The sequence below is a fragment of the Macrobrachium rosenbergii genome, chromosome 2 (genome assembly GCF_040412425.1).
Source record: "Macrobrachium rosenbergii isolate ZJJX-2024 chromosome 2, ASM4041242v1, whole genome shotgun sequence".
Lineage (NCBI taxonomy): Eukaryota > Metazoa > Arthropoda > Malacostraca > Decapoda > Palaemonidae > Macrobrachium > Macrobrachium rosenbergii.
This window is the reverse complement of record NC_089742.1, coordinates 49,296,395-49,316,770: the sequence shown is the minus strand read 5'-3', so window position 1 is coordinate 49,316,770 and position 20,376 is coordinate 49,296,395. Positions and strand designations below refer to the sequence as shown.

The 20,376-nt window shown below is 36.9% G+C and overlaps 1 protein-coding gene across 8 annotated transcripts in view; it reads left to right on the top strand.

Annotated features, from left to right (window-relative positions):
- Positions 1-20,376, top strand: part of LOC136846503 (micronuclear linker histone polyprotein-like) — a 625,416-nt gene that overhangs the window by 227,054 nt on the left and 377,986 nt on the right. For 4 of the 8 annotated variants that reach the window (XR_010855438.1, XM_067117350.1, XM_067117358.1 and 1 more), the window contains exon 2: positions 2,513-3,931. The gene's annotated coding sequence lies outside the window, so the exon portion shown is untranslated. The remainder of the gene's footprint in view (positions 1-2,512; positions 3,932-20,376) is intronic. The other 4 variants (XM_067117370.1, XM_067117397.1, XM_067117365.1 and 1 more) reach the window with 1 other exon arrangement.

Here is a 20,376-nt window from a genome sequence, read left to right as displayed (position 1 = left end):
AATATTTAGAATGAATTGCTGATGAATCAATTTTTGTTTGATTTTAAACCTGGCTTTTTCACTTGTTTTCGTATTTAGATAAATGCTATTGAATAAATTTTATTTAATTACATTTCATGATGATGATTTACTGTGTGTTATATAAATAGCCTTTTCATTCGTTTTATAAAAAATGATTTAGAATAGATTACTAGATAATAATCAGTTTTTATCATTCCATTTCATGATGAGATATACTTTGTTATATATAAAATTGATAACACTTGCTTCTCGTATTAAAACGAGCAGTGGAGTGAAAGAAAATGAAATTCACAATGATTTTGTTGTCGTAATATTTTTTATATGTTTACTGATAACTTGAAATGAAGTTAATTGGTTAAATTAATGAAAATTAAAGTGACTGAATGGAGTGGGAGTTTCAAACGTTTAGGTATAATGCTGATGAAAAATTTTGAATTTTAGGAAACAGAAAAATGAAATTGAGTATAATTGTATAATTAATAGACTTTCTCTTAACCACTGAGGTGTATTATTTAATTCCTTGCTGAAGGAAGAGCCTGGAGATTCGAAAGTGTATATATTTTTTTCTTTGCAAAATGCTACTTTTTCCCCCTTATCTTCTTTCCTGTGCAAGTATGCGCGTGCATGTGAATGTATGTATGTATGTGCGTATGCATATGATGCATGAACAATAAATTATATATATATATATATATATATATATATATATATATATATATATATATATATATATATATATATATATAATATATATATATATATATATATATATATATATATATTATATACACACCTTTACATGCACGCATGCATACATACATACGCACATACATACATTCACATGCATAGAACATACGTGCACAAGAAACAAGATGAAGGAAAAAAAATAGCATTTTGCAACGGAAACAAAAAACAAAAAACAAAAAAACAAAAATCAAAAAACCAAAAAAAAGAGAGAGAGACAGGTACACTTACACGAGCAAGCTGAATTCGCGGCACGTTTATTTATGCGTGGCAGAGTAACCAATTCTCGGCTACATTCAATTAGTCAAAACAATTTTCAGACCAATTTATAATGTAAATGCGGTCGGTGTGTGCGGCGGCGGCGGTGTTTGGCAAAATATTGACTCGAATAAAAAGTGAAAAATGGCCTTTACTCGATTTTGCTTTGTTAGTCTTAGTGAAAGATACAATGGTTGGTGGGTGTGTGTCCAGGAGAGAGAGAGAGAGAGAGAGAGAGAGGCTGGGGTGCGTGTGCTGCGGAGAGAGAGAGAGAGAAAGAGATACAATGGTTGTGGGGTGTGTGTCACGGAGAGAGAGAGAGAGAGAGAGAGAGAGAGAGAGAGAGAGAGAGAGAGAGAGAGAGTGTGTGTGTGTGTGTGTGTGTGTGTGTGTGTGTGAAAGATACAATGGTTGTGTGTGTGTGTCGCGGAGAGAGAGAGAGAGAGAGAGAGAGAGGCGCAACAATAATTTAATTTCGGGTCCTTTTGTAACAAGAAAAAAGAGCAAACATGTTAAGTCTCAACTTTGACGAGCTCCGATAATTATATCCTGTTGGAGTTCAGTTACAGAATGCCAAACAGAGAACGCATTTAGCACATGAGCTGTAATTTACAGTAGTTGTGGATAGCTGTATTTTTTTTTTTTTTGTAACCAGCATAATAAATTCATCTTTCTGTTTGCTGTTTAAAAGTGAGCTGTATCGTATCTACCAGTATTTAAGGCGAGTATCTGGACACCTTTGAAATCGTCTAGTTTTCTTTTATTTTTGTTTCATTTCCAGCAGTCGTTTACGACTGCATTATTATGATATCTGGACATACTTTTAACAATCTAACTTCTTTTATTTTTATTTCCAGAAGTTGTTTACAAGTGAATTGTACAATATTTTTTAGTGTTTACGGCCAGTATCTGGACACAACTTTATAAATTGTCTAGTTTTCTTGTATTATTATTTAATTTCCAGCAGTTGTTTACAAGAGAATTGTATGATACCTTTTAGTATTTGAGGCGAGTATCTGGACATACTTTTAAAAAACGTCTAATTTCTTATATTTTTATTTACAGCAAGAGTTTACAAGAGAATTGTATCATATCTTTTAGTATTAAGGCCAGTATGTGGACATACCTTTAAAAATCGTCTAATTTCTTTTATTTTTATTTCCAGCAGTTGTTTACAAGTGAATTGTATCATACCTTTTAGTGAACCAAACAAAAACTTCTTTCAGTTTTCTTCTGAAGATGGAAAGAGAAACCCACAAGATTCCTGTGTATAACTTGTTTACTTGTAAATATTTACATGTTACTTTTCAAACTCGAGTACTTTCAGGTCCTAACTGTGACCCTTTTTCAAGAGATGAGGTAGTCAGGCTGGTTCAAGACCCAGGAATCTTGTGGGTTTCTCTTCCCATACCTTTTAGTATGAAAGGCCAATATGTGGACATACTTTTGAAAATCGTCTGATTGTCTGTTATTTTTCTTCTCTTTCCAGCAGTGAGGAAATCCGCCAAAGCCTGGATGTGCTGGACCGTGTCTTATCGGAGTTTGACGACATCGAGACCGACACCAACGATGACTCAGTCGTTCCGGACATCGCTGACGTCGTAGATGCCGCCGCTGATGATGACGACGATGACGACGAAGAAGGCAACGAAGAAGGGGGAGAGGCCCACCCTCCCCCTGTTGACCGTTCCCTCAAACCGCGCACTCCAGTCGACCCGCCTCCGCCAGACTTGCCCCGAAAGACCCGGTTACCCAGACCCGGTTCCGGAAGCTCCTCTCCGTCCAGTCACGAGTATCAGGAGATCAATTCCGACATGGGCATTCCCCAGAGCTCCCCCGAGAACCCCGTCCCTCCCCCCGCCATATTGACTCCCCCGAGGGAACACGGCGTCCGAAGGCAGATGTCGGAGGATCGCGCCCGCCTCAAGCGGCACGAGGAAGAGGGCCGTCGGCAGCCTAGGCGGCAGAGAAGCGAAGACACTCGACTGCGGAGGGACGACATATCCTCGAGTTCCGGCGACCTGATGACCCTCGACATCAGAGACGTGAACAGCAGGTCGCGGCCGAGGCGTGACGGTAGCCGCGGGCGTTCCAGGGACACGAGGGAGAGGGACACCACCACCGCCGCCGCCGGCAGCAGAGAGAGCAGGGAGCAGCGCCACCTGAGGAAAAGCAGGTCAGGCGAGGTCGATGTCCGTCGGGTTCCCAGCCAAGAGCAAGGTCGCCGCCGCAGATCCAGGTCATCGGACAGGTGGCTCGACCATAACCTTCACCACCCACAGGAGCATCTGGTGGAGCACCAGCAACGGAGGATGGAGGCGGGGATGATAGACCCCAGGCTGATAGACCCCAGCATGATCGATCCTCGCCTGATCGACCCGAGGTTGGTCGACCCGAGGATGATCGACCCGAGACTGATCGACCCGAGGTACATGGATGAGCCGTACCCGCTGCCCCAAGACCCCATTCGCTTCCCCCACCTCATGAGTTACCCGCCCATGTCTCAGGCGGGGCATCTGTCCCCAGGAAGTATGTCACCCGGGGCCATGTCCCCCATACCACCAGGGCCGCCCATGGGGCCTCCCTTCATGCCCATGGAGTACGCGCCCTACCCGATGTATCCCTTCGAGATGGGGTACATTCCCGACGCCATGATAGGGTCAGAAATGGCCTTCCTGCCGCCCCACCACCCGGCGGCCTTCCCAGGAGACATTCCTCCCGAATTCCTGCATCCCTCGGAGTTCATTCCGCAGGATTACCCTCTGGACTACCCGCTGGACTACGGCCCTTTGCCTCGTCACCCCGCTATGATGGGCGGGGCATGGGTGGATCCCGGGGTACACCCACGTGATGACTGGCCGCCGCCCACTCCAGAACAGGCTCAAAAGCTCATTCACAGTGTCGTCAGGTAAGAAACGTCTCTCTCTCTCTCTCTCTCTCTCTCTCTCTCTCTGACAAACCAAACCAATTCTTTACTGACAAACCTCTCTCTCTGTATGACAAACACGGAATTTCTCTCTCTCTCTCTCTCTCTCTCTCTAATAAACATCTCTCTCTCTCTCTCTCTCTCTGTATGACAAACATGGAATTTCTCTCTCTCTCTCTCTCTGACAAACATGAATTCTCTCTCTCTCTCTCTCTCTCTCTCTCTCTCTCTCTGACAAACCAGGAATTCTTTACCCCCCCTCTCTCTCTCTGTATGACAAACATGGAATTTCTCTCTCTCTTCTCTCTCTCTCTCTCTCTCTCTCTCTCTCTCTCTCTGTATGACAAACATGGAATTTCTCTCTCTCTCTCTCTCTCTCTCTCTCTCTCTCTCTCTCTCTCTCTCTCTCTCTCTCTCTCTCTCTCTCTCTCTCTGACAAACATGGAATTCTTCACTCCTCCGAGAGTTGAGACTTCACACTGTGTCATTGTTTACCTTTCTGAATGCAAGGCAAACATTTTTATTTGTCTGCTATTTTTTTTTTATTTCAGCGCCTTTAGATTTTGCCAGTCTCATTTATGCCATGTTGTGTATTTTAGATGCGATAAAAATGACTGATCATCTGACAAATGATTGAGTTGTTATCGCTCTTTAGTTTGACCATGATGAATAGCTTATGGTTTTAGTTGTTTTTCTCTTGACAGCTTTCAACTGCTTATTTCCATATTAATTCATATTTTTTTGGATTTTGGTATAAAACGCATGCATGTCTTTTATGCTTCAAAGATCTATAGCTTTGATTCAGTTTTTGTTGATTGTAATAGTGTGACTTGACACCGCTGCTGTAAGACTTGACAAGGGAAACAAAGGTTGAATCCTTATCAGGTATGTCCTCTGAGTAAGTAGTAATTTTATGGACTGTATTGTACTGTCATGTTTGATGAAGGTTGTCTGGACCTCCATTCCTTAATACTGCCCTAAATTGGAAAACTGCAGTATCTGCAAAATTTTCGACATTGAGATATGCCACATATTGGGCTCGTGAAACACAAAATACACAAGTTACTGCAGTTTCAGAATGATTCTTCAATGCTTTCCACGAGTATTTAGGGGGTCCTGTTTGCAGTATCAGCAAAATCAGTAGTCAGGCAAGGGAGTATCTACTATTTTTCTCGGTTTTGTGTTTTTGCAGATACTGCAGTCTTCCATTTTAGGGCAGTATTGTACTGTCATGTTTGATGGAAGGTTGTCTAGACCTCTCCATTTCTTAATACATTACTTACGAAGAACAAAAGCAAGAGGGTTTTAGACTTCATTAAAGGCTTCGTTTGAAAGGTGAGTGGTGTCGACAGTGTCTTCATAATAGAACTGGGTTAATCGTTTTAGATGAAATCCAGTTTTTTTTATCGTTGTTTATAATCGTTGTTTATATATATATATATATATAAATAATGGTGGTTGTCAGAAGTCAGCGTTTTGCATCGGCGTGGTAAAATATAGTGACACATATATATATGCATGAAGCTACAAATGTTTAATTTAAAATTCACGCTACTTCGGGAATATCCCCGACGGGGAATTATCAGCGAAGGGAAATTTTATAAGTGATTAGTGGATCGGTACTGCCGGGTCTCGATCCCTCGACACAATTACCTTCCAACAACTCCAGTCGAAGGTCTACACCCACTGAGCCATCAGCGATCCATTTATCACTTATAAAATTCTCCTTCGGTGATAATTCCCCATCGGGGATATTCCCGAAGTAGCATGAATTTGATATTAAACAACATGATTGTAAATAAATCACGGTGTGATTAAAATTTCATATATATATATATATATATATATATATATATATATATATATATATATATATATATATATTATAAATATAGAAATGAAAATATGTAAAATGAAAATATATACGTGTCTGTGTACAAGAACTAAAATACCCATTTCAATGAAACTCGCTCATTTAGTATTTAGTTCGAGAAGAGGTTACTGTCGTATAATTTCAGATTTAGTAATTAATATGGCGATATACATAATAGATTAGTTATTTGTTATTGTTGTGGTGTACATTTCCAATTAGAAGGGTTCAGTCATAATGAAGGGGCTTAATTGTAATAGCTTCATTAAGCAGTTGAACGAATGCACGCAATATGCTGAAGCTGGGCTTATCACTATTGCTTTGGCTTCAATGACTTGCGTTTTATTATTATTATTATTATTATTATTATTATTATTATTATTGTTATTATTGTTATTATTATTATTATTATTATTATTATTATTATTATCATCCAAAGGAAACATTCTTAAAGGATAGATATCCAAGGTCAGAACATTGATTGGAAAAGTGTGTAAAGTGTAAATTGGTGAAGAGATATTCAACTTGACCAGTGCTTGCGCAATCACATTGCACGCAATGATGTGTTACAAGATTGCATTTTGCACTAAAATACGAGTTCGCCCTCAAAGAAATCAACTCGCATTTCGTTTAAATGTTTCTTGTAAATTTTTCATTCAGTGGCTTTGGGACTAAATTTGTCTGGAAATCTAGAACAGTGGGTCAAGCGTCAAACAGTCAGGCACTGAAGGGAGTTGTGGGAGAATTCTACCTCCATTATTTCTGTCTCGTTGTATGGGGTCTGGTTGAACCATCTTGACACCCGTTCTCTCCTTCACGTCAGATGTCTCCTTGAGGTGAGCGGAGAGAGAGAGAGAGAGAGAGAGAGAGAATAAAAGAGGGAGAAAAGAATCGTCCCCGGTTCCTCTTCATGCCTTCCTTTCCAGTGGCCCTCTTATCTGTGTAAAGCTTCCGAAATTTCTTTTCTTTTGGCCCCTTTCCTCACCCCAACCACCTTCCCCCTTCTCCCTTCCCTCGCCTACCCCTCACCCCCACCCCACAACTTTTCTCTGCCATTGTAGTTTTGGGGAAGCGTATCACGTCAGGGCTACTATCGTCACTCGCGCCTCTCTCTCTCTCTCTCTCTCTCTCTCTCTGTGTGTGTGTGTGTTTCCTCAAACCCTTGGTCTTGAAATCTCTCTCTCTCTCTCTCTCTTCTTGTGTGTGTGTGTGATTCGCTCAAACCTTTGGGCCTGATACACACACACACACACACTCTCTCTCTCTCTCTCTCTCTCTCTCTTGTGTGTGTCTCTCTTCTTCTGTGTGATGTGTGATTCCTCAAACCCTTGGTCCTGATACACACACATACTCTCTCTCTCTCTCTCTCTCTCTCTCTCTCTCTCTCTCTCTCTCATTGTCTGTGTGTGTGTTTCGCTCAAACCCTTGGTCTTGAGACTCTCTCTGGTCTTGAGACTCTCTCTCTCTCTCTCTCTCTCTCTCTCTGGTCGTACTAGAACGACGCGAGAGTCGTTTGATTTAAAAGGTGCTCCGGAGGAAGAATAAAAAAAAATCCAACAGCACCAAGACTATGGAGCGAGAGTCGTCTCAGTCTCACGAGTCGTCAAAAGTCTTCGCTTCGGGTCGTCCCGTTCTCTAAGGATATCGGTCACCTTAGTAGGGAGGGAGGGAGGAAATGAGGGAAGGGAAGAAGAAGGAGAAGGAGAAAGAAAGGACGGAGGGAGGTGTTTCGCACATTACGGAATGACACGAAAGCGAAACACTGCGGAATGGCAGCAATGGTGTGGGAAGTTTCTCGTCACACCCAGTTAATATGAATAATACATTGCAGGTTTTCCAACGCAAATTTTGCTTTGTAATGTATTTTTGACGGAGCTTATTTTCAGGGGAGTATATATATATATATATATATATATATATATATATATATATTATATATTTATATATATATTATATTTATTTATTTATTTACTTTCCTAAAGGTAGCAATACATTGACAATGAAGACGTGCAAAAAAAAAAAAAAAATAAATAAATAAATAAAAGCGAGTTCTTTGGTCTTAATGGCGGTGCAGGTGGGGGGCTGACATGTCCAGCCAATAATTCACCGAATTCCGTCCCCATACCCCCACCCCCTTACTTACGGCAGATTAAAAAGAGGCGGCGGCTTTGGCCTTCTTCTCACGTCGGAGGCTCAGAAGGAAAAAACAAGATACGAGGACCAAAGGACACACACGCCCAGCATCCAACCCTCCCCAACCCCCCCACCCCACTTCCCCAATACCCAACTCTGCCTCCACATAGATATACACAACGCCCATACAGATATGCGCCCGCTGACACGCCTGCACGCATGTGGAGAGAGAGAGAGAGAGAGAGAGAGAGAATCTCGTAGCTCTGTACGAGAAGGTTCATCTGGTTACGTGATGCTTGAAATCATTTCATACTGAAAATTTTCGAAAATAGTCGGAAAAATTTTATTTTACATTTGTGTTCTTGATTTTCAATTTACGTGTAATGATAGTAATTGATAGTAATGCTTTAATAATAATGATAAGCCGCCTCTGTGAGGATTTGAACCATCTTGTGAATCATGTTGAAGATTACAAGCAGAGTTAGGGGAAAAAATTTTAATTTTCACTCTTCATAACTAGCAACTTTAAATATAATAATTATGATATTTAATGATAATGATAACCCACCTATGTAGGAATTTGAACCATCTTCTTGTGAATCATGTTGAAAACTACCAGCAGAGTTATGGTAGCGTTATGAATTCCGTACTTGCCTTGTATGAAAAAAAATTAGACCTTATAGATAAGAACGTGAATTTTGCTATACGTTGCTAAAAAAAAAATTCGCACACCCGAATTTTGCAAATACGTCAATACCACAGCGAGTAATCAGGAACTGGGAAAGTTTTGCACAATATTTGGACTTCGGACAAAAAACACCTCCTTGTTTAGTCTCTTGGCAGGAGAGTTTAACTTGATCGAATTCTCTCTCTCTCTCTCTCTCTCTCTCTCTCTCTCTCTCTCTCTCTCTCTCTCTCTCTCTCTCTCTCTCTCTCTTTGCCAGATTTTAGTGGATAGCTGATCTCGTGACAGGAGTGTTTTTGATCGAATTCTGTTTGGTCTTTTTTTTTTTTTTTTTTTAAGTTTTTTAAGTGGATAGCTGATAGCTCAGTTGTCCATTTTCACAAAAAGACTGGTTTGTATTGATAAGGTATCGGAGAAAAATCTTCCATGAATGATAAGACGATATTCAAGGTGCATATTCGTTCTATTATCACGTTTCAGTGTTTATGCAAATCGTAAGGGTGTCAGTTTGAGAGAGAGAGAGAGAGAGAGTTGGGGTTTAGAGCTGATGCATACTAAAGTCACTATGTCCGTTTTTTCTAGTTTTATCATTTTAATGACTCCTAGAATGGATACTCTTCATGCCATTATATATATATATATATATATATATATATATATATATATATATATATATATATATAATATATATATATATAATATATATATACATACATACATACATACATACATACATACATACATACATACATACATACACACACACTTTCCTAGGCTGAGGCTACTGAGCAATTTCCGAAAGAGAGAGGGAGAGAGGGCGCTGGTGATCTATGAATGTATGATGAGCTGTTCGCTATTTTCCATTTGTTTACAGAACAGGAAAGTCTCTCATTCATTCAGTCTAAAGTCTACGAAAGTATTGCATTTGTTCACAGCAAAATGCACTTGAAAGCGAATACTGCCTCTATTCTCTGAATTTCAGAACGACGTAGATCGCGTCTGCGTCGTAATTCTCGTCGCAAAAGAAGTTCACCACAGGTAATTGATTGTTTTTGTGGTGCGGCTGGGAGCCTCCGTCCATTTCAATTCTGTCATCCCAATTTCCTGCCCTCCGTCAAATCCGGAAGTTGCGTCGAGAGGATGTTTGTGCAGAGAGGCCTGGGTTAAGGGGGAAGGGGGGAGTGGGCTATGACCAGGCAGTAGTGTTTGAACACTTGCTCAGTCCCTTGTTGTTGGGTCGATTTTCCGGTAGTTCATGCTTAAACACGCAGTCTGTTATGTCAGTCTTTGATTGCTATTGCACTTTATTTCTCAGTCTTGATTGAGTGACACGTATTTGATTTCCCATTCTTGATTGAGTGACACTAATTCTAGAGTGGCAAGTGTTTTACTTACCGGTCGTCATTGAGTGACAAGTATTTTATTAACTAGTCTTGATTGAGTGACAGAGGATTTTCTTTCCTAGTCTTGATTGAGTGACAATTATTTTACTAACCAGTCTTGATTGAGTGACAAGTATTTTATTTTCCAGTCTTGATTGAGTGAGACAAGTATTTTATTTCCCAGGCTCTATTGAGTGACAAGTTTTTTATTTTCCAGTCTTGATTGAGTGACAAGTATATTATCTCATAGTCTTGATTGAGTGACAATTATTTGATTAACCAGTCTGGATTGAGTGACAAGATTTTCTTTTCCAGTCTGGAATGAGTGACAAGTATTTAATTTCCCAGTCTTGATAAAGTGACAAGTCTGTCGTGATTGAGGGACAGGTATTTTATGTCCCATTCTTGATTGAGTGATAAGTATGCCATTTCCCTGTCTTTACTGAGTCACAATTATTTGATTTCTGTCTTGATTGAGTGACAAGTATTTTATTTTCCAGTCTTGATTGATTGACAAGTATTTTGTTTTCCAGTCTTGATTGAGTGACTAAGTATTTTATTTTCCAGTCTTGATTGATTGACAAGTATTTTGTTTTCCAGTCTTGATTGAGTGACAAGTATTTTATTTTCCAGTCTTGATTGATTGACAAGTATTTTGTTTTCCAGTCTGGACTGAGTGACAAGTATTTTGTTTCCCAGTCTTGATTGAGGGACAAGTATTTTATTTCCCATTTCTGACTGAGTGTCAGGTATTTTATTTCCCTGTCTTTATTGAGTCACAATTATATGATTTCTGTCTTGATTGAGTGACAAATATTTTATTTCCCAGTCTTGATTGAGTGACAAATATTTTATTTCCCAGTCTTTATTAAGTGACAGGTATTTGATTTCTGTCTTGATTGAGTGACAAGTATTTTATTTCCCAGTCTTGATTGAGTGACAAGTATTTTATTTCCCATTCTTGATTGAGTGACAAGTATTTTATTTCTCAGTCTTGATTGAGTGACAAGTATTTTATTTCCCAGTCTTGATTGAGGGACAAGTATTTTATTTCCCAGTCTTGATTGAGGGACAAGTATTTTATTTCCCAGTCTCGATTGAGTGACAAGTATTTTCAAGTCATGCATTTGTTGGTTTCTTTTTCAATAAGCATTTTTATGCATTAAGAACTGCTTTGATGTTCTTTGTTGAACTTGTAAATAACAGAGAGACGTATGTTTGTAGAATACATTCTCTGATTTATGCGTTATTTTCAAGTTGTCACAGAAGAACAAGGCAGTGTAAGCTATTATTATGGCAGGGTCCAGGAACACGAAAAAAGTAATAAATACAGTGAACTAGTTTTTGGAAACCAAGGTTATATATTTTCCCCGCGTGTAGATTGGGATTACACGATTTTAATATATTTCCATACTAATAAGGTAACACACGGTACGGAAGCTTTACTGCGGGCAATTTATTTTTAAATTCGTATTTTCTCCCTTAATATTTCTTACCCACGATTTCAGCACGAAAGGTACACGTATGCGTGCAAATATTCACGTCCAGTTGTTTAACTTTAGGGATTTATATAGAAATACCTCAAAATCTCAGGATTCCTTCTCTGTAGCCTTTCTGTTGTTGGTTTTCTGAAAAAGGAAACTATTGTTCCGGCGTTGTCATCCGCACTTTTTTCTGTCCGCCCTCAGATCTTAGAAACTACTGAGGCTAGAGGGCTGCAAATTGGTCTGTTGATCATCCACCCTCCAATCATCTAACACATCAAATTGCAGCCCTCTAGCCTCAGCAGTTTTTATTTTATTTAAGGTTAAAGTTAGCCATAATCGTGCTTCTGGTAACGATATAGGACAGGCCACCACCGGGCAGTGGTTAAAGTTTCATGGGCCGCGGCTCATACAGCATTATACCGAGACCACCGGAAGATAGATCTGTTTTCGTGGCCTTGATTATAGGCTGTAGCGGCTGTACAGAAAACTCGATTGCGCCGAAGAAACATCGGCGCATTTTTTACTTGTTTTTTCTCCAATTGACGGTAAATATACGCCACGGATATCGTTTATGTGAATCGTGATTGGCTGCTCATGCTTCTAGGTAACCACCATTGTTTTGCATGCATGCCATGTCGGTTGTGGATATTTACCGTCAATTAAAAAAAAAGTGATAATTGTTTTTATATCGTTTATATGACCGTTTCATCTTAGTTTTCATACACTAAAGTATCTTCTGTAGAATGTTCGGGTGGAATCTAGCAAAGTTGGAAATGATTTTTTAGAATGGGCGATTTAATGTATGTGCTGTTTGGTTACTTATACTTATTACCATTTTTATTCCTTCAGTATGGTACATTTTTTAGTATAAATGATTAGATAAATATATATATATATATATATATATATATATATATATATATATAAATGTATAAATATTAGATATATATAATGTATAAAATGTATATATATATATATATATATATATATATATATATATATATATATATATATATATATATATATAATATATATATATATTTATATATATATATGAGTGTATATATATATATATATATATATATATATATATATATATATATAGTAGTGTTTGTGTGTGTGTTTGTGTGTTTAATATAAACACCATTATGAGCGACCAGTTGTCAGGATCTAGTTTAATCCTAAAGGCAAAAAAGTTAAAACATCTGAAATATATTCATGTCCTGATAAAAGAAGGTATAAACAAATGTGTGACTGTAGTTTCACCTACGAGGAGGGGATAAATCCGGCTTGGAGAGAGAGAGAGAGAGAGAGAGAGAGAGAGAGAGATTAAACTGCATAATCTTGGGTTGGCTTATCTCCGCACTGTGAATGAGGGAGGTAGTATCTTTCCGGATGTTATATGGCTGCCTGAAAAGATCGCAGAGAGAGAGAGAGAGATATTTTAAATTCTGGGCTTTTAACCTTCACATTGCTTATAACCGTTGTTCAGTCCGTTTGTTTGTAGAATTATGCAAATAGTTTTGTGAATTTCTATGCAGTTTTCTTCTAAATGTGATTCTTGTGACTGCCAACAATTGATTAGATTTTGGAAGAGATGGGAATATAATTTTTAGTTGGAAGGGCCATTTTGGGAGATTGGATTGCTCAGCCTTGGCGGAGCTTTGCTTTACTCAAACTCTATTGGCTGTTCATGATTTCAGTTTTATTTTTCATATCACTAAGTCTAACCTTGGTGTATTTTTGTCTTGATTTCTCAATGTTTCGCCTTCGTGTACCTCTCTCAATAGTTTTTGTCCCGTTTCAGTATGGTAACTGGTTTTCCTTTTGAACTATTCTTTATTTTTTTTCTATTTTAATATCCATTTCACATTGTCCCGAATTGTAATGTTGTATGCCACCCTGGTATCTAAGTGATTCGTCTCAAGGACAGACCTTTTAAACAGTTCTGTTCATCTTCTGCACGAAATCCTTGGGTATATAGGTTTCTCAAGAATTTGTATGTAATTGACGACCAGTTCTTCTGTTCAACAACATTGGTCATTATCATTGTCACCTACCTTTTTCAATTGCTATGTTATTTATTTTGCTGTTTTTAACTTTGCTGCTTTGAAGGATATATCATTCCACTCTGTAACTACTATTTCTACTCTTTCAAGTGCTTTTTCTACGTTCCAAGTACTGTTTCTACTCTTTCAAGTGTTATGTTAACCTTTTAAGTACTATCTCTACTCTTCCAAGTGCTATTCTACCTTGTAGATAGTATTTCTACTCTTTCAAGTGCTTTTTCTACATTCTAAGTACTATTTCTACTCTTTCAAGTGCTATGTTTACCTTTTAAGTACTATCTCTACTCTTCCAAGTACTATTCTACCTTGTAGATGGTATTTCTACTCTTTCAAGTGCTTCTTTTTCTACATTCTAAGTACTATTTCTACTCTTTCAGGTGTTATGTTTACCCTTTAATTGCTATTTGTACTCTTTCAAGTGCCATGTTTACCTTTTAAATGCTAGTTTTACTCTTTCAAGTGCTAAGTCTACCTTTTAAGTACTATTTCTGCCCTTTCAGGTGCTAAGTCTACCTTTTCAGTACAATTTCTGCTGTTTCAAGTGCTATGTCTACCTATTAAATACTATTTCTACTTTTTAAGTGCTATGTCTACCATTTATATGTTATTCCTACTCTTTCAAGTGCTATTTCTACCTTCTAGTTATTATTTCTGCGCTTTAAATACTATTTCTAATGTCGGTTGATTTTTTTCTACGTGTTCCTCTTTGATCTTTGTAGGCTGCACAAATTAATGCTCATTTTTCCTCCCACTTTCAGTCTCCCTGTATAGGGAACTTTATTTTCCCATCCAGAATATCTACCATAAATCTTGGCCATATATTTCCTTAGGGTATTTTTTTCCTTAATTTTTTTTTCCACTCTCGCTCTCTCGACTCCTCCTCCATAAGCTGCAGTATAAATATAGCCCCCCCATCCTCTCATAGCAACTGAGATTTTTTAGGCTTAGTTTTTTTTTTACCTTCATGTTATATAGGTTTTGTGGACCCTGGAGAGTAGAGTGATCTGAATCGGCCCTTCCTCTGTTCCTCGAAACTGCGTAGAGTTTCTGAACGTTGGTTCGTCGTTTTGAGGCATTTCTTTTATTAAAGACAGAGCTTTGTCATCGCATTGTCTTTCTGTCACAGCCGTTCGGGATTTTGTCGTAATCCAGGAGATCTGACTCGTGACCAGATTTTTTTTTTATTAGTTTTTCATTTTGATTTTATTAAAAAGTTACGTCATTTGTCGAAATATAGTTAGAAGTATTGGAGCGAGACTTTGTCTAATTCCAGGAGATCTGACTCGAAACCAGATGTATTTTATTAGTTTTTTCCTTTGAATTTTATTAAAAAGTTACATCATTTGTCGAAATATGCAGAGAAGTATTCGCGTATTATTGGATACGTTGCTCGTGAGCCAGCAAGGCGCTCCCTCCCCCCGTGGCGCAAAGTAACGTATTTTGTATTTCCCCCCCGGGGAGAACCAAAATTTGCATATCCATGGGAAAGCACTCATCCCGAGTGTTTTAAAAAATACAGGGCTCATTTTTCATACTTAAGGAAAAGCTTTATCTTCTAAGTTCCGGGGCAAACTCTCGTGTATGAAAATGGAATTACCTTGTATATCACGCTCCCGAGAAGTGCAAGGCGCACTTTTCCTCGGGGACTTTCGTGCTGCGGGAAGGACGCCGCGCGATTACGCGCTCGCGCGCCATTGATATACGACGAAAGTTCCCTTTCCCCGTAGACTGCCTCTTGACGCGTTCCGTTCTTTAAGGATATTGGCTCCTCGGGTTTGCAGAGATAAAGTTTTGGCGAATCTCTCTTTCTTCCCTGGGATCAAGTCGGGATTAGGGACTTTCTGTCTCAAACGCGCACGCGCGTGCTTGCGTGCACACACACAAACACAAACACACTTGTGTATAAATGTGTCTATATATGCACACGTATATTAATGTAGACATAAATCATATTATATATATATGTATATATATATATATATATATATATATATATGAATGTACATAATTATATGTGTGTATGTATGTAATATATGTATATATGTGTGTATGATTGTATGTATATGTATATATACGTGTATGCGTTCTTTCTGGTAATAATACTGACATTTTCAGAGCTTCTCCCGAGACTATCCCCGAAAAGTTTTGATAAAATGAGCGATGAATCAGCCCGCTTTTATTTCTTTGTTATAAAGTGTGCGGTGTCTGCGTACCTTTTTTTTTTCGCTCGTTTAATTATTCTTTATTGAGTTTATTGCATACTAAAATGAAGTTGTTGTTATTATTATTATTCCTTTTGTTGTTATTATTGTTATTTATTATTGTTATTCCTGTTGTTATTATTATGATATATTATTATTATTATTATTATTATTATTATTATTATTCCTATTATTATTATAATGATCATTATTCCTATTATTATTATAATGATGATGATGATGATGATGATGATTATTTTTATTATTATTATTATTATTATTATTATTATTAACAACAACAACAACAATGGTGTTTTTATCCAAGCAAATCAAAAGATTTACCTCGAGCTTTAAAGAACTTTCTCAGCTGTTATAAAAAAAAACCATTGTGTGTTTTATTATATTTCATTATCATCAAAATTATCACCACCATCGAGCCGTCACATCCTTTACACAGGAGGCATCCAGACAGTGAAGAATAATAACGAATGATACCTGTGGGTTGTTGCTAATTTGAAACTAATTTTTTCGTTCTATTTTTCCCCCCTCAGGTGGGTTTTGGAGGTTGGGGGGAGGGGGTTACTTGATTAGTTGAGCGAAACTTGTAATGAAAAAAAAAAAAAAAAAGTCTTTCCTGTGAATTAATATTAATTGCAAGATGCTGTGGGAGAGGCTTCATTAGCATAAATGTAATAAGGCATCGGGAACCACGCGTATTGTTTTAGCCGTCACCTCCTGCAACGCTTGTTTAGCTGATGACGTTCGCGCGCGCATGCGCGCACACAATTAACCATAGTGTTTGGTCGTGGACAACAGTGTTTTGTCTATGACAGACTACTGATATATATATATATATATATATATATATATATATATATATATATATATATTTACATATATATATATTATATATATATATATAGATATATCGATATATGTATAATATATAACTATTGCCCATTACGATTCTGTAGATAGATAGATAGATAGATAGATCGACGGATGGACTTAATATATAACTATTGCCCAGTTACGATTCTGTATCAGAGAGAGAGAGAGAGAGAATGGACTTACTATATAACTACTGCCCAGTTACGATTCTGTATCTGAGAGAGAGAGAGAGAGAGGAGAGATGGACTTACTATATAAATATTACCCTGTTACAATTCTGTCGCTGAGAGAGAGGGAGAGAATTATTGCCTGAGGCTTAGCAATTTCGGGGTTCAGTGGGAAATACTCCATTTTAAATACCTTGCTGTATTGAATACTTTCAGTTTTGATCATTTTGAAGGACAGACGTGATGATTTTCAACACTTTTCAGATCAACCATTGTCTACATTTGTTTGATGTTTGCATAACAAGTCACAACAAAATTATTCAGTTTATCGTGAGGCTTACTCAATTTATTATTATTATTATTATTATTATTATTATTATTATTATTATTATTATTATTATTATTATTATTATTATTATTATTTGAAAAATAATCATAGTAGCATGAATCTTGAAGTGGAGAAACAAATCTGCAGTTATGTATATGTACATAACTGTACAGTTTTATCTTTAAATATATGTACATATAGATAACTGTGGATTCGTTCCTCCATTATTATTATTATTATTATTATTATTATTATTATTATTATTATTATTATTATTATTATTATTATTATTATTATTATATTTGATTGGATATTCTCTATCAATGAGCGCAGGATGACTTCATGTCCAAGAGCAGTAAAATATCTGACTGAATTTGTATTATGCACCAAATTAGTTTGAAACAGATATTAACACAAGCATCTTGTTTGCAAGCTGATATTGAATGAGGTGCAACAAAGCATACATACATGCATACCTACGCACATGCATACATACATATCATCAGGCGGAGGCGCGCGCAGGCGCACAAAGTGCAGCTCGCTCATTATCGCTTCATGGCAAAATGCTTTCTATCCCGACTTAATCGCGAAAGCTGTCTCGGCGGATTATATTATTTCTCCAGTCGGCGGAAGGCTCGCCAGATTTCCCTACTTGTGGGTGGGGGTGGGGGTGGGGGTGGGGGTGGGCGCCCGCTGGTATATGAACAGCGTGAAAATCCATTTAACAGTTTTCGTCCACTGATAATTGTGTGTTGGTGCGCACGCGCATACTCTTGTATGTATGTACGTATGTATGTATGTATGTAAACGGCAAAGGCCCGCATGCAGGTAACTGTTTGTTGTCAACAAACATTATCCGGAACAGTTTCTCTCTCTCTCTCTCTCTCTCTCTCTCTCTCTCTCTCTCTCTCTCTCTCTCTCTCTCTCTCTCTCGTTGTTAGTTCCTCTCTCTCTCTCTCTCTCTCTCTCTCTCTCTCTCTCTCTCTCTCTCTCTCTCTCTCTCTCTCTGTCGTCAGTTTCACTTCCTTCTCTCTGCCTGCGGTCAATTAACAGTTAATGCAATTGTGTCCATATGATGCCTGGGTGAGTCTACCTGTAATTCCATAATTGACACTTTCCCTCGGCAATGGGTCGAACACCCGATGATTGCTCGTAATTGGGACCCAGCGGTTTTGTGTGTGCGTGCGTGCACGCGCGTTTTTGTTTTTTTTGCAGGGAAGGAAAGCGAATTTTCTATTCGTAAGAATGATTTTTTTTTGGGGGGTGGGAAAGAGAGGTTTCGATTTTACCAGGAAGAGAAGTAATATTTACAAGGAAGAGAATGTGTTTTATCTACAAATTAGAAAAGGAATTTAATTTACAGGGGAGAAAAGGAATGAATTTATAAGGAATAAAATTAATTAAATTTATAAGGAAAGAAAGGAAATGAATATATAAGGAAGAAAAGGAATTAGATGTGCGGGGAAGAAGAGGAATGAATTTACGAGGTAGAAAAGGAATTACGTTTACAGGGAAACAAAGGAACTGAATTTATAAGGAAGAAAATTATAAGAAAATGAATTAAATTTGCGGGAAGAAAAGGTTTGAATTTATAAGGAAGAAGTGGAATTAAATTTACAAGGAAGGAAGGAAAGGCATGAATTTATAAGGAAGACAAGGAATTAAATTTACCAGGTAGAAAATGAATGCATTTATAAGGAAGAAAAAATTAAATTTACAAGGAAGAAAAGGAATGAATTTATAATGGAGAAAAAAATTAAATTTACAAGGAAGGAAAGGAATGAATTTATAAGGTAAAAAGAAATTAAATTTACAAGAAAAAAAGGAATATATAAGGAAGAAAAGGAATTAAATTTGCGGGAAAGAAAAGGAACTGAATTTATAAGGAAGAAAAGGAATTAAGTTTACAAGGAAGGAAAAGGAACTGAATTTATAAGGAAGAAAAGGAATTAAGTTTACAAGGAAGGAAAAAAGAACTGAATTTATAAGGAAGGAAAAGATTTAAATTCACAGGGAAGAAAAGGAATTTATTTATAAAGAAGAAAAAGAATTAAATTTACAGGGAAGGAAAGGAAAGATTTTACAAGGAAGAAAAGGAATTATATTTGCAAGGCAGAAAATTAATTATATTCACGACAGTTAGAACGAATGTTATTTGAAATGATGAAAATAAACTTCTGTATTTGTAGGGAAGAAAGAGTGGAATTGACATGGAAGGAAAATTGTCAATACTAGAAAGTTAAAAACAGTTTTTTTATATTTGCAAAAGAGCAGACGAGTTTTCTGATTTACAAGAAAAATAAGAAACTTAATTTGAGGGGAGGCAAAAACCTTTATATTGAGAAGGACGTGAAATTAATCAATTTGCCATTTCGAAAGGAATGAAAGAAGATTTTTATATTAAGAAGGAAGAAACGCAACAGTTTTTATTGAACGAAATTGGAAGCAATTTTGTTGCTTTCAATGAAGTGCAACTTTACTAATGTCACGCACTTGGAACAGCATTTACGTTCTTAAGAAATGCAAATAAAAAGCAATACCCAATTGAGGAAGAATTATAATAAATTTCTAAAATAAAAGAATTTTTATACTATAATAAAGGGAAGCAGCTTTCTCTCTGCCAGAAATGGACGGAATTTTCTCGATAGCAGAAGCGAAAGCAACTTTCTGTATGAAAATGCAAGCAGCTAGTTTTTAAAACTAGCTGCTTTTTTTAACTCTAGTTTTTAAAAAATACAGAATGTTAATAAGACTTTATATCTTTTTCACAAATATTTGTCAGAATCCAAAATGCTTACTAATATTTCTTCATAAAGAATAATTTAGAATCTGTATATTTCACACCGTCGGGCTGTGGGACAGTCTCCCTGAGGATGTCTTGCAATTGGTATGTGAAAAGTTTAAGCGGAGATGCAGTGCTTTACTACACTGATAAAATTCCCCTTGTAGTTTGGTAATTTACACATTTTTATATATATGTTTATTACTTTATTTACTTACATTTTTTTGTATATGTTTATTACTTTATTTACTTACATTTTTATATATATGTTTAATACTTTATTTACTTATATTTTTTATATTTGTTTATTACTTTACTTACATTTTTTATATATGTTTATTACTTTATTTACTTACATTTTTATATATGTTTATTACTTTGTAGTTTACTTATATTTTTTATGTATATGTTTATTACTTTGTTAAACACAAG